We start from the raw sequence: 12920 nt of genomic DNA on the forward strand, positions 1-12920 counted from the left end.
CTCTCTCTTTATCTGTGGATTGCACTCTCTCTGTCTCTGATGCTCTATCATCCCCCCGCTGTTGCATTATTACAGCCTGTTTATGTCTCTACTACTTTGTGGGACAGAATCGACAGCCAGCTGAAAGCAAAAAAAAAAACATCGGATAAACAAAACACTTTTCAGCTTTTGCTCATTAGTTCGTCTTTATATGTGCATTTACGAGTTTGTATATTGAGTTGTTGTAAACAGAAAAATAAAAGCTTACTTTAAAAATGAGCTTACTCTAAAATGGTTTTTCTACACTATGTGAATTTCATTTTAAAGATCCATATACAGGAAACTATACTACACAAACAAATGCTAGAAGAGTGAATGAAGGAGGGAGGGAGAGATGGATGGAAGCCATGAGAATTTTCATATTTGTCCATGTTTATAAAATATATCCAAGCCTCATTTTTATACTATAACAGTCCTAATTCTGAATCTGTTAATTTTACACTATTAGTGTGTGTGTGTGTTTGTGTGTGTCCCAACCAACTCTGAGGAAGCGTGTTAGGCACAGATAAATGTCTGATGCTCCCTGGAGTTTGCTTTTAGTTTGCAGAGTGTATCTATTTGCAGTGATTGGATATCGACAGAGGCATCATGCTCTGGGCCAGAAGTACACCATACACACTTTCACACACACACACACACACACACACACACACACACACACAGAAAATAGATAATGTATGGATGTAAGGATATTTCAAGATCATCCAATATACAAAGCTGTGTAAAAAATGTATAGACAAGGTTAGAATTTGCAAAGTAATGCTAGAAATTGTAAAAGAAATTCAAATGGTCTTTCATTTATTCATAATTAGTCATTTACTCATTTAGCTGCTGCTTTTAGCCAAATCGACTTACAATTGCTATATATGTTGGAGGTTGCATGCCTCTGGAGGAGGGTTAAGTGTCTTACTCTGGGACACATTGGTGGATGTTGCAGTGGGACTGCTGTCCTCTTCTGTCCTTATTTTCTCATCTCCTCCCGTTCTGCTCCTTCCCGTCTATTCTTTCTGTCCTCACTCCCTCACCCACCATTTTGCAAACCGAGGCAGCGGGTGATTGTCCATATACAACAGTTATCATTTTAAAGCCCTTTTTTGTTGCCTGCTGCTAAAAGCTCTTCCCCTGAAGGTGCCACAGGGAGGAGGAACCTGCAACAAGCAACAACCATCGTTTTCCCTCCACTCACCCACTTCTCACCTCCCATTTCATTGTCTCCCTGCTGTGTCTTCTGCTTCTGCTCATCTGTGCCCTCCCCGTCTTTTTTCGTTCTCTGCCCTATCTCCCTATTTTATTTTCATGTTGAGCAACGACCTGCTGTGAAAGCTTATGCAACAGCCTCTGCTACACACATGCATACACACTGCACAGAGTTAGAAAAGAAGCACACACAGTCACATATGCAAACTGAGAGCACACAGACAGGAGAAAGAAGGGATAAGAATTCTTTTCTTTCGCTCACACAAACCATAATTGTGTTTTCAACCAACACCAGACCAATGAAACAAAGTTTATTGAGCAATTGTTCTCTGTGATACATCTGGTGGTCTAATGTTTACGTATTGTTCATTGTTCTGTGGCATACTGTAACTTGACACCAGGCCAGATATTTGATTAGCTGGAAACAAACCATCAGGTTGTTGATGAAGTGATGTGATTTCTCCTGAGAAAACTGTTCATGTGCTCTGCTGCCATATGATTCTGTCTGTTTTTACAAACACGTACATAAAGTATAAGACATTCCATGTACTTTTTTTGGCGACCTATCTTGAAACTGACATGTCTACTCCGAAGCAAAATGACTTTGGGGTGTTTTGTTTGGGATGCAAGTTTTTATGAGGAAATGATATTGGGTGAATGGGGCATGGGGTTAATAAAGTTAATAAAGTAGGCAAAAAAGACATGAAGGACTGTGTAAAGATGCACAACACAACATTTGTTCGCCAGTGGTTGCTTAACTCATTCAGCAAACTTATACCCACAGTATACAGTAGTTAATTTTTTTTTGATTTTCCTAGTGTTGTCATAGTGGCTTTTGTTTGTTTTTGCCTGCTCTAATTTCCCCAATGGAAACTTAACATCTAATAAAACCTCTGTTTTCACCCACAGTCACAAAATATAATGCTAGTTGTTTAAACTATATGGTGTCTCATGTTTTTCCTCTCCTTTCTATTCCTGTTTGGGTTTTATATTTGTTTTAATAAATCCATGTTTAAAATATTCAGCAGTGGCTTAGCGGTTTAATAGTACTTTCTCCTTTAATATGTCAGGTTCTATATTTGGAGGGATGCTATATTTAGATCAGTAACTGTGTGTAACATAGGTTGTAAAGCTTCTCTGACTAAATGGGAGGCATTATATTGTGTCAGTTGCAGTATTTCTATCTAGTGCTAAAGCCCTGTTTGTTGCATTGTACTGTACTTATTCACTTTAATTATCACCTCTTAAATCCTGGGGCTTACTTAAAAACTTCTCAATACTCAGTTTTGCAATGTATAAAGTGATCCTTGACATCAGGTAAAAAAGGTCATCTTGCTGGGTAATATTGTTAGCAAAGCACAGTCAAATCAGTTTATCACAGCTACAGTGCATTTACTTCCAGATCAGTTTTGTTGCCAGATCTAAAGCTAAACACACGGCATCAGGTAGCACAGAGATGACTTCCTGTCACGGTTCTTGGCTAAGGCTAACGGTTCTTTGCAGTTCAAAGAACAACTTTGCACTGTATGTGTGGTTTAGTATCTATACTGTAAGTGGGTGTATGTGTTACTGAGAGTCCTTTAATCCCATATGGCATGCCACATATTGTGACAGGGGCTGTCCCCGCCCACAGCTTTGATTTTGTGGGAGAAAAGATAATTATTTCACCTTTCACTTGAAATTCATTATCAGAGGGAGAGAGAGACAGGTAAATGACAGGTAATTGCTTTTTAGAGTCAACACCATTCTTCTTCCAATATACCAGAGCAAGCGGGGAGATGTGAGAAATAGAAAAAGAGCAGGTGAGAGAAGCAAGACAGAGACAGAGTGGGAGGAATGAGAAGGAAGGGCTAATTTCCATAATGAAAAGGTAATAATTTGTGGTGTTAGAGTTAGTTTCAGTCTCGTGTCTATGGCGTGTCAGCTCCTTGCTCGAGGTCATTGTGTGGTACCAGCCATGCATACTAATTCATTAACAAAACCTCGACCGCATGGCCTGCCCCCTCTCAAGAATGTCAGTTTCACCTTCCCTCTTTCCTCTCCTCTTTCCAATCCCATCAACCCCCCCCCCACTCCCTTCCCAACCGACCCTCCACACCCGGCTTCCTCTCCTGCTTTTTTCTTGCCCCGCATTTCTTTATCTTTTTCTTGCTCCGTCCAAGGGACTCATATGGTAATATGGAATATACAAATGAATTATATCTACTCGTGGAATGCCATAAAGGCAGTGGGATACTATTTCATCCAGTGCTCCCTCTCACTTGTTCTATTCTTATATTATAACATCAATAGAAGTCTCTCCTTTCTCTTCTCACGCATACACACACACACACACACACACCCTCCACCCAACTACATGAATGATTTAGGAGCATGCACATTGACTATCTGCCACCTGCCTTGGGCTCTGCTCAGGCCCACCTAGCGGCTGCTGGCCCTGCATGTTAATGCCTACTGGATAGGGACTTGCATGTTAACATGGAGTGGGACACTAGGGTAGCTGACAGAGTGACAAGGAGCTGACACTGTGCACCTCCACTGCTGGTTAAAGGGCTAAGATAAGATATCAAGGAAGCTCTGCTTTTAAGTCGTTTTCACTTGGGGCGTTCAGGAGAATTAACTGATGCAAAGATTGAGCTATTGGACACAAGTTGGCCTTGATAAGAGCATCCACTGAATGCCTAAAATGTAAAGGATCTTAAAGGAGTTTAGGCCAGAACTGTTGCAGAAAGGTACGGAAATGTCAAGTGAAAGCAAAACATAGCAACTGGCCAAATGCTTTCGGGAAGCATCGGCGATGGCGGTTGCTGTTGCTATGTGACTAATGGGAAGACTTTTGAAGTGCACTTCCCTTTTGCTGGCTAAAAGTTTGACTGCTTTTCTACTCTTGGCACTGTGAGCCCGAATCACATGGTAAGCTGTCAGTGCTGTTGGGAATGAGCAGCAGCGATGCGTTGGTTGTTTTAAAAGGCGAGGAGAAGTGCTTTGTGTTGGGTTACACATAGCAACAGTGAATCACGGAACAAGAAAATAGTGTACATGGGGTGAAAAGGCTGTAGGTCTGTGCCTGTTGTGCATTATACACTATTAAAAGGAAGTGGAAAGCATTATGAAGCTGGCCTTGGTGACTGACATAACTGGTGCATTGACTCACATATGATTTTGGTTTCAGATAACTATCTCACTGTACATTATAACTTCTGTCTGTAAAGAGCAAAGAGGGCTTTAAACTGAATTTTAAATTACTATGCTTAATAATAAATTGTGAGTTTAGAATCCAATGTGATTATGAGAGTTGGGTTTAGCTTCCTATGTATAAATCATTTTGCAGTGGAATTGTTCTTTTTCCACACTCAGTCAGTGTGTGTTCATTGCCTTGTGATGGGCGCTCGTGTCTGAGCTTAGACAACAGAGGAAGGTAATTGAAATTCATTGTATGTGTATGGTCACTTTCTCTCCATTAATTTTTGTTTCCAACTCGCTTGCTTTAAATAGACTTAATTCTGTTTCAATATAAAAACAAGTGCTTGAAGAATATTAATGTCTAACTTCCAGCTAATTTCGAGAGGTTGACAGGTTCAGAGAAGACTGTTTCTGAAATTTAAAAGCCATTTTTTACAATCAACCAGGCATCATTTTAAAAAAGATTGATGCATTTGAATCTGAATCAGCCATTCTCAGTGATAAATGTGGATCTGGTGATGCAGACTCACACACAACATCCTCTGTTTATGGTTAAGCTAAACATGACATGGCAGCTAATCTTAGTGTTCAAGAATAAATATTGCCCTGCTCGAAATATCATTTGTGGAAAACTAATATTGCACCAGTTGTACCATTTTAAGACTCGCAAACAGGTAAAATAACTCAGTTTGTGTTTAAAACATGGAAACCCGCTCCAATATTTAAGGTGCTGCTGTTTGATTTATGCATGTATGTGTTCTCTAGGTGAGACTGTGGTCTGTGCATAACTGTGTAACAGGATTAACCCAGCTGGGTTGCATATCTCTTCCCACTATCTCCCACTGGCAATGCAGAGTGTGTCAAGCTGAGGAGGCTGTCAGTGGGTGGGCGACATATTCTCCACAACTAGAGGGGGATTTTATAGAGTCTGGCAACCGCTACAAATAGGACACAGGCAGGCAGCTCCCCTTCCTCTATCCACCACCCTCCACCGTCTGGGCTTGTCACTACTAAAAGGGGAACAAAGGCGAGAGCAGCAAAGGGATTTGATTGTTCTTGTTTGGAGGAGAAATGTGTTGTTAGTATGTTGCTCACATTTTAACAGGTTATTCTGTAATGTCCTGAACATGGGTTTCTGCTTTAGGTGTGCAGGAAGTTGGCTGGCACATCAAAACGTACACTTGTTCCAAGTTTCTTGCTAGCCTGATGGCCTGTCCCATGTCCCTTAACGCAGACAGCCATGACTGCTAATTCAGGCACAGACACAACTGCATCAACGCTTTGTCTCTGACAAATGGATCTGACAGCTACAATGGTGTTTGACAACACAGTGAGAGTGCAGCCGACAGGGCCAAAACATATTATGATGGACTACTGTACATCTCATATACGCACACACAAATGGCAAATGACAGAAACAGTAAATGGCGAATGACTGCAGAAAAACATCAGGAAAGCCCTTCTTCAAATGGTGCAGGATCCAAATAGTTCAATATGATGTTAATAATATAAGCATACTACTGATAAAACAATTAGTTGGTTGGCAGAAACTTTTGATAGTCTGTCAGTTGTTGAGGTAATGTTTAGTGTTGTAGTCTAGACTGCACAAACCGAGACCAAGTCAAGACCAAGACCACAGTTTATCGAGACCAAGACAAGACCAAGACTTTTAGGGGCTGAGTCGAGAGACCGAGGGAGAGCGAGACTGAGTCAAGACCAAGACCAGTTCCCCACATTACATGACACACAATAAAATGTGGAACGAGATCATAGGTACTTCTCAAATTGATCTGAAAGATCCACATTTCCTTTTTTTTTAACACTCCTTTTCCATGTTTACCATTGCGGGGAGTAACAACACATTTTTAATTAGGGTAATTGGTTGCATTTAAAGCAATACGTTTTATATCCAATCAAAGTTAGGATGTTAACAAATCAGACAATGCAAAAGCAATTTATTGATTTTCTCAAAGTTGTGGTCTTGACTGGTCTTGAAATAAAATCCCGAGTCCTCAATGTCCGAGACCGAGACAAACGTGGTCGAGTCCAAGACGAGCCCAAGACCATCAAAAAGTGATCTTAAGACTGGTCACAAGTCCTACAACACTAATAATGTTATCATCCAAACATTGCTGTTTTCAGCTTGTGAGGATATCTTTGTAAAATAAATGTTTTTAGACTCTTGGTTGGACAAACTGCTATTGTGGGTTCTGAAACTGCGATGGCCACTTGTCAAACAATTAATTAATGGTAAAACAGATTAATAAATAATGTATATAGTTCATCATCTTATAATGTACTGCAAAACTACTGGTGCAGAAACAGAACAGAAGTGCAAATGTACACACTCACAGAAGCACATGCAGACACTTCAAGTGTTGTTGATTGAGCTCATTAGCACTTATAATCCTGGTTGCTGTCATCAAGCAGTAATTGTTTTTTGTTTAATTTAGGCCGTTGATAAGGAAGATTTTATGAGACAGGAAACTCAATCGTGCCACTTTCAAAAGTGCTTACTTCTGAATTAACGCAGGCATGCATTCGCCCTCTGAAAGGAATATGTGAAATGCTGTGGCCCACACGGGGCAGTATGTTGTTTACTTTGTCTTGCTTAAGTGGGCAGCCCTTTATTTATTTATTGTTTTTTACATAACTTGTGTGTGTGTGTGAGAGAGAGAGAGAGAGAGGGGGAGAGGGAGAGAGAGAGGGGGAGAGGGAAAGAGGGAGAGGGAAAGGGGGAGAGGGGGAGAGAGAGAGGGGGGGGGGGGGGGGGGGGGGGGTGACTTCCAATGTTTTCATGTTGGGCACTGAGGCATGGATAAATATTCTACTTGTAACAATAAGTGGAAGAGACAGAGGTTGTCTGAGCGTAGCCCCTCTCCCTTCCCCTCCCTCCCCTCCTCTCCTGCTCAGTCTGCATCAAGATCCACTGTAGTTTGCAGAAGTGATGTTCAGAGTCTGCAGGGAAAGAGCTTTTCTTTTGTTTAGGCAATAACTGTCAGTTCACAAACTAGTAGCACAAAATGAGGATGCATAGCAGAAATTCAATAATTGGATTTGGTGTCCCTATATTCCGGCTTTATTTCTAGTTTCAAGTCATTTAATGCAGTTGGCACTTACTTTCCTTTACAATAATGTGCTCTTTATAGTGTCTCTTACTTCTTAGCTAGCTGATATGGTTATTATTAAACCTAGTGTCCATGTATGAGCCTATTAGGCCTGAGCTCTGACACTGAATAGTCCCATCCCCTCGGCACAGTCAGACTAGAATATTCTGTCGCAGCAATAGCTTCTCTGCTGGTTGTCAGATTCCTTAGCCAGTACAGTGTTTGTGACAGTTTCTTTCCTGATTTCACAAGTTCCATGTTGTGGAGCAAACACAGGCATTGATAATTCCTTTGACAATTTAAACCTCAGTGCATATAGCCATGCTGAAGTCACTGCAGTGTGTTTAGGCTATAGCTACAAATTAATGGCTGTGAGCAGTGTGGAAGCAGAGCGAGTGACTCTTGTTGGACATGGGGATTTGAAAACCAGCATGTTGTCTCCAGTGGTGGATACGTTCAAAGCTCAGTGGCTACAGGCTTTATCTCTCCACAGGGAATTTAAGCGAGAACACACACACAGGAATACACTACTAAATACCCATGAACATAAACATATTACAAATTATAATACACAAAATTCACTTTTCTATATTAAATTCTAGATATTTAAATTGTTACATGTCGAGGACAGTATCCAGACCTCCGTGAATACAGAGCAGGAGGGTGTTTTTCATGAGTTCACTTGCTTTGTTGGTCATGTAAATCTCATTTTGAAATCTACTGGATTATCACTGTACCTTATGTATTTTAAAGAACCATTTCTTCATGTGCATATCTCTTACACATCGCAGTCCATGTACAAATATATAAACCACCACCAATGAACACCACTGAGCCATTGTTACATAAACTGTGCAGTTCTATAGTGTGTAGTAGTATGATACTGGAGGAAGCTGTGTGTGTGCGCATCATGATTGTGTTAAGCAATTGCTCTGCCAGTTGGTGGACAGACAGACTGGCGTGCAGGGCAGCAGACTGGCGTGCAGGGCACTCTGGGGACAGCAGACACTTTGCCTCCCCTGGGTCAGTGATGAGGGACAGAGGACACCACAGGGGTCCAGCTGACACCTGGGTGCCTCTGAGAGAGTCTACGCCTCATCTGGCCTCTTCGTTTTACCTTCCAACTCCTAATTAGACATTTTGTAAACTCCATTTCTGTTTTGTACAGTGTTTTTTTCTCTCTCGCATTTACAGCTTTCATGTTTGTGTATTTCCATGCAAAACTTGGAAAACCACTCAGATCCAGGCTTGGTAACGAATGAAAATGATTGCAAATGCCAAAGAAATTGAGCAGAAAAATCCAAAGACAAACGCAACGATGTTTTGACAAGCTCAGGGGAGTAAGTGCCACTGCAATGCCAAATGTGCTTTTGCAGTAAGTTAAGCATTTAAGTAGTTTAAAACACAAAATGATACTTGCACCTAGGGATGAAACGATTACCGGTTTAACGGTAAACCACGGTAAAATTTCTGACGGTTATTATTACCGTACACATTTTGAATACCATGATAACCGGGTACGGTTAACCGCGCTATGCGAATGCAATAGGGGTTTGTTGGGTCAATGACAACACGGCGGAAGACAACGCTGCAAGATTTTTCAGTCACTCTGAAGTCCGGTCGTATTTTAGTTTTTATGAGAGTGCTGAGGGAAACCTGATGAGTGTGAACGCAGGGTAAGTTAACTTTAAGCTTTGGTTTGTCTGTCTGACTTGCTAACAGTGTGTAAACTGAAGCTCTCAGTGTTGCTGCTCTTGTAAAAACGCTACACGTTGTTCTGTTACTGTGTGCGTCGTGTGTCGGTTACGCAGTTTAGTCAACCAACCAGCATATCTAGAAACGCTACAGAATCCACTGTTTTTATCAGTCAGTTTTTGGGCTCATTACAGTTACTATCACTGTCTTCTAAAGACTTATTTGTTTTCATGTAATTGTCCACGGGTTCATTGTATTACCTATAAAATACAAAATATAAAATCTTGATAATGCACACTTGGATTTTTATATGTTTACAAAAGGTATTTGCTGTTATTTTATTTTTATGCAAACAAAATGGCAATTGTATTTGTAGTTTTCAATATAAAAGTTGTTGAAATGGTTTCAGTGTGTGCATCAGTACATTTTAATATTTTTTGGCACATTTTTACAATACCGTGATAATACTGATAACCGTGATAATTTTGGTCACTATTATAGTGATTTGACATTTTCATACCGTTTCATCCCTACTTGTACCTCAGGTACAGTTGTGCACATGCGCCACATACTCTAGTACACTCAGAAAATAACCAATCTCAGACAACAGGACAGCAAATTAAGGGCCCCCTCTCCTATGTTGTATTTGACTGTAAAGGACGTTTTGTTTGTCACGATCGTACTGCCGTAGGTTGCTATAATCCCTGATGCTTTATGATAATTTCATTTGTGTGGTACAGCACTGTGTACATCCTGCGATAATTGAGATTATATCTGCTGTAACTATGTATATGTTTCACTTAAAAAAAGGCCCTGAGTACAAGACAGTTCTGTCTGTAATAATAGCATTCTCAGTGGGGTTGAACTCATGAAATGCCAAAGGCACGTCATCACAAACAGCAGCTCCCTTTATTTCAGGTGTGGTTCCCGCTCATTGCCACCTCAAGCCTATTTTCTCGTTCTAAACAGAGATGAAACATTGATGTTAAAAGGAGGCGCAGCCTTGATTGGAACAGATGTGACATGTTTGTCAAATGACCTACTTCTGTCCCCATTATGAATTAAAATTGTATGATGAAGACTGGGGCGACTAATGAATGATACATGGTGGGGGTGGGGCCACGTGTGTGGAGAGGGAAACAAAGGTTACATGGAAATAAATGTGTATTTATGCCTTTGTGAGTATGCCGTGTATATGTGGATAAATGTAAATAACATATTACAGTTCATACCGTACCATAAAGAAACGATTGCAATAACCTAGAGAGTAAGCACAAACACAAGCAGTCATACTGACCCACACACCACCTACTGAGCCTGAGCACTAATGGCTCTTTAATTGGTTGAGTGTTTGCAGGGAGGTAGCTGTAGACAGATGTTATCTGGCCCTGCTCTCTGTAGGAGGTGAGAGTGGGGCTCTAATGGTCTGTGAATATAGAACCGGGACTTGGACCCGGGGTGGAGACACAGCCTGCTGATCTGGCCTCTTTAGCTACTTAGCTGCTGAATTAGTTAGCGTGGGAAGAAAGCTGACTGAAAGAAGATTCATTTCCACAATTTGTACCAGACCCACTTGTGCCAACATCAGCAAACTGCGTGTCCACTGGTTGTGGCAAATGCACTCTTGCCTTTATGGACAAACACAGGCTTTGAGTAGGGTGCTGTTTTTGATCAATGCAAAAGTTGGATGTCTGTCATGGCCCCCGCCCTCGTTTGTCTTTCTTCTTGACTCCTTCTTTTCCTCATCCTCCCCCTCTTTGTCTCCCTCCTCTCTCTCCACCTCGCTTGCTCCCTCCGGCTCAGTGACTCACAACTGTGTGTCGTGAGAGATCATATCCTCTTGACCTTGCTTCAGGAGTTCCGATATATTTCATCTCTCATCGATTTTCCATCCTCTGCCGTTTTTTTTATCACCCCCTCCCTCCCTTCGATTGCCATCTTTCTTCCTATCCACAAAATCATTTTCATCTCTCTTCCCTTACAAACAAACTAACAGAATTTCTATTAGTCAGGAAAAAAAAAGAATGAAAGAAAAGCAAGAAAGTGAGGATATGGGACAAGATCGTATTTTCTATCAGAGTGAGAACACGTCCACAATAAATAGAAAAATACAGATATGCTAGCAAAGTAAAGATGAGAAAAGAGGTGGAAATGAAAATCAATACACTCACATGCATGCATGTGTGCACACATGTTTTATGGATGGGCCATACTTACCAAGCAGCCATTTTCCTCTATACAATAACAGCAGCACTTCAATCTTCACTCTAAACACTTAAATGCTACTACCTGTGCAAGGAAAGAGACACAAAACAACTTCTTTCACCGTGTGACTTTTTGACCTTGATGCTCCTGCTAATGTGTTTTGACTAACACAGTCTGTCACATTAGCATCCATGCTGTTTGAGCTTATGAGGTTACCCACCGTATGGTGTAATGGTCAAGGTTCAGGGTTATTGTTACGCAGGCGGCATAGGCATCGTGTTTACTGTCCATGGAGGTCACTTGGCTCTCAACCCGCTGCCCTGCTGCATCTGCGTCCTCCACATGGAATGGCTCTTTGTCGTTTTATGCATCCGACCTCAGCTGTCACTCAAATCCTTTCATCACCTCTTATTGGTGTGCTTCATGCCTTGTTAGGGATGAGTAGTGAGAATAAACATAGGATGAAAGATGGCAAAATAAGAGGCATCTCACAAAGGAATACAATGGCCAGGCTTTTCCTTGTCAGTTCATTTCAGCAGTTTCCCTCATTTCATCATAGACACACACACACACACACGCACACACACACATCCACACACACACACATAAACACACACACACACACACACATACACATCCCTACAGTGAACAGCTCCCAGAGAGCAGTACCTTTTGCTGGTCAACAACATGAGTGAGTCAACATTTCTGGGTAGGACAGCACAAACTAAGCAGCCAGAACAGACTCCCCATTGATTTGCCGGCTTGATTCAAAACAGGGTTATGCAATATCTTTCTCCATCTTCCTCTCCATTATAACTAATTATTCTCTTAATTTAGCCATCAACAAAATGTGGCGTGTGTGCGTGCGCATGGAAGGGCTTATGTAATCAGATGAATTCAAGCTCTGCCAGATATATATTTTTTTTACTGGAGGGATAGAGATTTGGGCTGTTATCTATTTCTGTAATGTTTCCATTGAGCAAAAATTTCAATCATATTTCTTTGTCTTATTGTTTACTTACAGTAATGCTATTTGCTGTTGTCCCTATTTTCATGTAATTTCCCTCTTTTTTTGTCTGGAGCCTTTGCTTGTTCTTTTCTGTAACAAAAGAAGACAGTGGAGGCATTTTAGTGTCACTATATGATCCATTTTTAAAGCTCTCCATTTGATTATATGTTTATGCCCAAACAGAAGCAGCTAGGTTAGTCTCTTCTTCTTTGTTTCCCCTTCAGCATAATCACTGGTTCATGAAGACAATTGTCATTAAAAACACCGAATTATTTTGCTGTATTTTGCTGTTTACTAGCTTAGACAAAACATTTAAAATATACTATGTTTTGCTATTTTAGCTTTTGCTTGTCTGTCTTACTCATTGTGGGTGAACATGTGTATATGTTCTGTTTTTGTGTCCCCTCACGACACTGTCTAGCCTGCTAAAAAGAGAAAGGTTGGCGAGCTGGCACCTTCCTGCCTTTTGCCCTAATTGGCAATTG

General features: G+C 41.0%; 1 protein-coding gene across 2 annotated transcripts in view; it reads left to right on the forward strand.

Annotated features, from left to right (window-relative positions):
- cadm2a (cell adhesion molecule 2a) overlaps positions 1-12920 on the forward strand; it is a 221271-nt gene that overhangs the window by 31335 nt on the left and 177016 nt on the right. The window lies entirely within an intron of this gene.

This window comes from Micropterus dolomieu, linkage group LG23, assembly GCF_021292245.1.
Source record: "Micropterus dolomieu isolate WLL.071019.BEF.003 ecotype Adirondacks linkage group LG23, ASM2129224v1, whole genome shotgun sequence".
NCBI lineage: Eukaryota > Metazoa > Chordata > Actinopteri > Centrarchiformes > Centrarchidae > Micropterus > Micropterus dolomieu.